The sequence below is a fragment of the Pongo abelii genome, chromosome Y, assembly GCF_028885655.2.
Source record: "Pongo abelii isolate AG06213 chromosome Y, NHGRI_mPonAbe1-v2.0_pri, whole genome shotgun sequence".
Lineage (NCBI taxonomy): Eukaryota > Metazoa > Chordata > Mammalia > Primates > Hominidae > Pongo > Pongo abelii.
The window spans coordinates 37,572,120-37,579,661 of NC_072009.2; the positions used below are offsets into that span (position 1 = coordinate 37,572,120).

The window sequence follows — 7,542 nt, forward strand, 5'->3', positions numbered from 1 at the left end:
ACACAAATATGTCAGTAATAATTTAAGGGGTGCATTAAAGAAGGACATGTTGATTTCCATTTGAAGAATCCTCTCCAGGATAATTGGGAGGTGATTAGAACCAGGACAACATGATGCATTCACTTGAGGTAGCAAACTTATAGAGATGCAGCAGTAATACAGAGATAAGATTAATCTACACATATTTCTCTTACACTCTCTAAGGAACAGAAATTCCAAAATCTAAGTCTAGGCCACAAGAGAAACAGACGGCAAATAACAATAGGCCAACTAGGAAGGGCCATAACATAGTTGGATTACAATGTACAAATATCAGTAGCCCTGATAGTGTATTTATAGGTCTCGACTAAGGTAGACTGCATGTTGCATTCATAGTGGTTGATGCTACTGCTTATGTACTATAAAAAGATAAAAACATAGTATATTCTAACCAATTTGAACAAACAAATTGCTGTTCCTCAAGCTACACAACACACTTCATATCCTATTGTTTCCAACAATGGGTGTTGAGATATTACATCAAATAAAAAATTATATGAATTATTTAAAATCAGAAGGCGCTTATATCCTCAGTAAACCCTACATCTAACAACAAAAGCTTTAAAATAATATAGAAATAAACTAGGAGACTTACTGCTTTCAAGGAAAATTGTGACTGGCTAGCAAAGCAGTCAGAAATCTTGGCACAATGGTGATTCAAGGTACTGTGGATTCTGATAATATGCACTTCACTGGGATTAGATGAAACCAAATTTTAGAAGCATCACTTAATAAATTCTACCACAAAAGTGCCCCAAGCACAAAAATATAATCTACTATGCTTCACACATTGTGACATATGAAAATTGTGCATATTGGTTTTAATATTTTAGAATTTCTATTAAAATCTATCCATATTCTTTATCTCAACAAGAAATTAAACTATCAAACATTAAATGTGAAGAACGTGTATAATTAAAATCTTCTTGTTTTTTACATTTTTCCCCATTTTATATTTTTTCTGGTGATAAAAAATAAGGTTTCTGAGCAATACAGCTGTTATTCTGGGCAACTGTTGTAATTTAGGTAATTCCATCCCTTGGCTACATGAACTTGATGAGAAGTCATGCTGAATGTTACTTTAAATGATTAACCTGGCCGGGTGCAATGACCCACCACTTGTAATCCCAGGATTACAAGTGAGAGACCGAGGCGGAGGTGGGTGGATTGTGAACTCAGGAGATCCAGACCACCCTAACTAACACAGTGAAACACTGTCTCTACCAAAAATACAAAATTAGCCAGATGCATGCCTGTAATCCCAGCTACTTCAGAGGATGATACAGGAGAATCGCTTGAACTCGGGAGGTGGAAGTTGTAGTGAGCCAAGATCACAATCATTGCACTTCAGCCTAGGCAACAAGAGTGAAACTATCAAAAGAACAAATAAAAGAAAAGAAGAAAGGGAGAAGGAAAGGAAAGAAATAAAGAAAGGAAGGAAGGTAAGAAGGAAAAGAAATGGAAAGGGAAGGAAGGGAAGAAAAGAGAAAAGAGGGAAGAAAAGAGTAAAGAGAAAAGAAATCTGCATTACTCACATTGTGGCTAATCTTCCCAGAATATTTTAACACAAATATTTGTTTTAACATAGAAGTGCTCATAAATGGATTTTATTTATATTTTTGGTCAGTATTTGTTCTTTATAGTAAATTTCATATTAAAGCTGGCAAAATTGTTAAGTTTTACTGCCACTGGATTTTGAGAAAGACTAAATAAATTACTTTATACTCATTGAAATACCACACATTTTTATGAACTAGGACAAGGTAGCACCTAATTACAAAGAAAATATCACAAGGGTAAAATAAAAGATGATCCCACTTAAACTATTGTTCCTCCGATCATCTTGCCAAAGCTGTCCTAGAAATTTTTTTTTTTAATTTGCAGTCACAGCAGATAAGTTACAAAATATGTTATAAAATAATAATTGAAGACCATATAAGTAAATCATCAAAATGAGTTTTGAAAAAGAAAATTATTATTATTATTATTTAACCTGCTGATACATAGAGCCTGTTGAATGAGGATATAATGGAGCATCTTCTGTTGGAGAGGTCTTATGCCCATCTAAAGCATCATGGTCAACTGGCTCCAAATTCTAAATATTTAAATATTAACAATTTGATTATAAAAGTAACTTTATACCTTATATTTTATTTTCTTCATTAGAATAAACTTTTAAGGAATGCAAGAAAGCTGACAGCTATAACATCTTTACAATTCCTGCAAATGATTTATAATTTAGGGAAAAATTCTGAATTATTTTAGCTACATAATTTTTAGGACATTTCACCCAAGTTGCTTCCAAAAGGAAACTACTTTTTAAGAACAAACAAACCAATGCTAATCATTTCACAAAATAAATATTTTTAAGGGCAATATTAATACATAAACATTGGCTTATGCATTTAAAAATTACTTCTCTTTTTCCCCAGATGTATCTGCTGCCCTTTGGAGGCTTCCCTCAGCCACCTCATCTAGACAAAGTTTTCAAGCATTTGCAAGTGTCATCCTAGCACTATTTGATTTTTCTAATAAATAACAATTTGATGTTTTATTGTTTTGTACTGGTGGACAACAATTTTTGTAGGCATATTTAATTCTTTCCAGTTTATTGTTTTCTTTCAATTTTCTATATACACTAAATGACTCAATTTTCTTTCTTTTTTTCCCATGTGAAAGCACAAACACTGTCCTTCACTTCCACAAATTATGCAGTCGAGTTTCCCACATTTGGGGAAATCTCATGGGTCAACACATCTAGAGTGCAATAGATCCACCTTTCCTTGGGAAAGCCACCTTCATGATCATGGTGTCTCCCCTGGCACGGAAGTATCCATTTCCTTTTTAAGACTTCCATTAGCCTTCGAAAGAAAATACAAATATAAATGTAGTAGAATTCAGAATAATTTTCAGTATCAGCTGAAAATGTTAATTTCAATCATCCGTGATTATTCTTTTCTAAAAGAGTTCTTAATTCTGACACAGGCTTCTACAAAATTGTAAGAAAAAACAGTATGATAAACAATGAAATGACTGCCAAATAAAACTACCATACATTTTATGAACTGATATACTCATTTTTGATACTGACTCTTAGAGTGTTCTATTGTATCTAACAGCCATTCTCGGTCTTCTGGAATTTTATCATGTGCATTATGAGCTTTAAAAATAAGCAGATGAAAATAATTTACAATATGTAGTAGCTAATATTTTACTGCCTAATATGTGTCATTCAGAACAAGTTTTTGAGGTAATCTAATTAATATCAGTTAGTTTCCTAAGCGGGTAGCATTAGTAAATCCATTTAACAAATAAAAAATCAATTACAGTTAGAACAAATACCTCACCAATTATTACAGATTTAGCCAGTTGAGGAGCTAGTTAGCAATCTGACCCAAACATCTGACCTTTTGGTGTATTACCAATTTAAAATATTTTGGTTAAGTATACTATCCATGCATTACTACAAGCGAATTAAAAACTGTAATGTTATATTACTTTTCATAGTTCTATTTTTTATTCTATACTTAGGATTATGCTCCATGGCCCAGGCTGGACTACAGGGACAAGATGACAGCTCACAGCTCAATGAGTCTTCATACTCCAGGGTTCAAGGAACACTCCTGCCTCAGCCTTCCAACTACTTGGGATTAGACAAATGCACCACCATGTCCCACTCACCTCATTATTTTTACTAAATATGACTAGCATTTTATGACTACCTTTTTAAAGAAAAAACAAAACTTACTTGGTTTTTACTCATTTTTCAGAGACAACATTTTAGAATGTAAAGCAAGAATCTCATGATAATAAAACAGTGATATTAATTGGCAGTACAAAATTGATTTCAATTCTGACAGTAAAAGAACACACACGATGAGTAAAACAATTTTCAACAACAGAAATAAAAATTGCCTGATTTACTAATGATCAGTCATTTTCTTTCACAGCTGGCTAAATTGCAATATATTTACACTGCCAACTGTTTTATGTTCTTAGGAGTCAATATTAAAAATCACAAAAAGAAGACCTGTCTGTTTTGTCATCACAATGACAGATAAATAAAACAGTCTTTTTCTCTCTACCATGTATCTTAATTAATAAAATGGTATTATATTCCAAGTCAGAGGCCAGGTTTTTTTTTTCTTTTTGCCATAGGAACATTTATGATATATATTTATTTTGAAAAAAGTAATTTTTATAATCTAATTTCAGGTAAAGAATAAGATGGATAGGCTTCTTCTAACACTTAAACAATACACATTTCATTGTCTTATTCTCTTAAAAATTATAATAAAGTGAAAATCATGTCATTTGCCACATTATTAATAGTATCAAAAGTTTTCATGTGAAATTTGGATTAATATTATCTTTGCCTATATTGTTATCTGCTGCCATGAACAGTGTTGGTACTCAGCAGATGCTGATATATATCTGTTGAATACTGCCTATTGAATAGACTAAATATTCGTTAGACAAAACATTTCAAGCTTATCTTAATAAAGAGAATAATAAATTTATACATGAAACCCACATTAATCCACAGCAAATATTTTCCACATTATGTCAACATGTATACCTTTACTGTAAACACCTCCTTGGATGAGATGAGGCTAAGATGTGATCTAGCCTTACTGTAGAGCAAATACAAGAAGTTACTTAATAAACAATATATGACTACAAACAATTTTTAAAATGGTATAAATTAAATTCCACTGATAGGGAACTCAGTGTCATTCATACAACATTAATTATCTCCTTGAAATCTACAATGGTGTACCAAAGAGCAATTAGAAAATTTTAATTGCTAAAATCTAATATTTCTTTTGTTTAAAATTTAAAATTATCTTTTGCCTTTAATTATTGTGTTCTACAGCTTTATAATTATTTTATTATCAGGTTTTCAGTGTGCTTATTATAAGGTCTATTGAGTGAAAATTGTGTGTTTGTGTGTGGGCATGTGTGTATAGGGTTTCCAGGTATACAGTCTGATTGTTTCTAGAAACCTATAACAATAAAACTTCGAATCTCTTGGCAGAGTTGGGCAACTAATTCTGGTGCAATTCTTTGGCTTATTTTATTGCAGATGACACAACTAAGAATTCTAGAAGAATGCTAAAGATTTGTGTTTAGCATTAACATAGTTCTTTAAAATTATAATTTTTCTCCAAACCAGTCTGGCCACGATTGTGAAACCCCATCTCTTCTAAAAACACAAAAATTAGCCAGGCATGGTGGCAAGCACTTGTAATCCCAGCTACTCAGGAGGCTGATGCAGAGAATTGCTTGAACCCAGGAGGCAGAGGTTTCAGTGAGCTGAGATTCCGCTCCTGCACTCCTGCCTGTGTGAGAGAGCGAGAATTCCTTTTACACATACATGCACACACACACACACACACACAAATAATAGTAATAAAAAATAAAAAAGAAAAAAAGCTCTTTTTCTTACATCCTGATAGTCTAACTACTTAGAGGCTACAGATTGCTTTTGGATAAATTAATGTTGTCTGCCATGATAACATTAACTTTTCCAAAAATGTTTCCATTCTAGGACATTACTTTCTATGACTGTTTTTCATTGTTACTTCTGTAGTAACACATGTATGCTTTTAGATAATTCCAAATTCTGGACATATGTATCCAACTCCCCATTACAATTTTTTATTTGGTGTCCCATATGTTTCTAAAATGCAATCCGCTCAACGAAGTTCACTTTTTCTATCAGTAAATTGCATTACTATTCTCTCAGCTTATCAAATCACACCCAGGACATACGTGTTAACATCTCTATCCTACCCCACTTTCTCAAATATCCAATTGCTAACAACTGCCTATTCTAACTCATTACGAGCTCATAAATCTGTCCAAATGTATGTTCTACATTGCCAGCTTTTCTAATATAGAGCACCCAAAATTTTTTTCTACAGATAATTTTGAATACTTCCTTACTGTGGTCTACTGTGAAATTTTCTATGCTATAGCCAGTGAGATGTTACTAATATATGCCCTTTTTTGTCCTCTGATGGATTATCAAGTCACACTGCGTATCTCACATTGCTAAAAAGCCAAGTTATGTCAATAATAAGTCTGTACCCACTGTATACTTAAAAAGATCAACTTAACAAAGCAACCCTTTTCAACTGCAAGATGCTTTTTACTCTCCAAATCTAAGTCACATACACCCTATAATAGGCAAATCTCTTTGTATTGTATTTTTTTGTTATGATGCTTTGTATCCCACCTGAGCTGTTTATTCAGTACTGTATTTTCAATATCATAATTAAGACAGATTCAAAATTCTTTATCTGAAATTGGAAAAGCTCAATTAAGCAAGACTTTTTAAAATAAGATTGGTATGTAACTCAATTTCTGATGCAATAAAGACTTAATTGAGGGAAGCTATTTCAGTCTGCATTCATGTATCCTTCACCCTTAAACAGAATATCCATTTCTCTTCCTAGAGACATTAGCAAGATTGATTCTTGAGTACTTTCGGGAACCTTACAGGTAATGGTACACAAAGTGATGCAAATGTGTTGACTCAGTTTTCTCAAATGCAAGAATTCCTAAAACCTAAAACACACTACCTAAATGCCTCAAGATGTATAAATGTATACTGAACCTTGGCAATTAAAATTAAACTTAGGTTATATCATAAACCGACCATATGTTGTGTATGAGCAACTAAAATCTCAAGTTAAATTGTGCAAAACAAAGTTTTTGTGAGTTCTTAAGTTAGATACTTTTACATTTAAAATAAATATTGTGTTTATGTTTGTATAATATATGCTCCTACTCTACTAAAATTATCCCAGCATCTTCGATGTAGTCAGGCTAGGCTGAGAAAAAGAAAGTACAGAGGTGGTCAGAGCAGGAAGGGTAAATGGTAAAATTTATTTTCTCCTGAAGGTGTATATTAATAATACAAAAAACACTTTCATTACAGAAATGTGTGACCATAGAACTTAATTTTAGGTAGTAAAATATTTGTGATTTTAACAAGTTACTTAAAATGATCTGCTAAATGTCTGAGTCAATCATTCATATAAATGTGACCTCTAGCTCATCTTTCTGTTGAATGTGAGAGATAAGGCAGACACATTCTAACCAACTCACATGTATACACAAAATAAACATGGACATGGAGAAGAGAATTAGTGCTTGTAACAGTGTATTACTTACTAATAAAATGCAACAAGTGTATATAGCTGCATCATTAGTTGATGGGAGATGGGACAAATCCACTCATAGAGAAAATATTTGCTCAATAATGGCACCTTACATTTATAAACTGTAATGGTTTTCTGAAAATGTTTCTTTGATTTTCATATGTAAATTAGAGAGCTAATAAATGAGATGACTAAGACTTAATTACAATTAAAATAAGAAACTTGACTACTATAGAATTCACACTTGGATTTTTTTCCTGGAAAAATCAGATACTACTCTTTATATGTACAGATTTTTATGCAATTAGTATTGTATTCTTGGTGAAAGAAAATG

General features: G+C 32.2%; 1 non-coding gene across 1 annotated transcript; it reads right to left on the reverse strand.

Moving 5' to 3' along the window:
• Window positions 1–2,712: 2,712 nt before the first annotated feature.
• On the reverse strand, window positions 2,713–2,872 carry LOC129053518 (U1 spliceosomal RNA). Its single transcript, XR_008518307.1, has one exon. It is a non-coding gene; the product is annotated as a U1 spliceosomal RNA (small nuclear RNA).
• Between the last annotated feature and the right edge of the window lie 4,670 nt (window positions 2,873–7,542).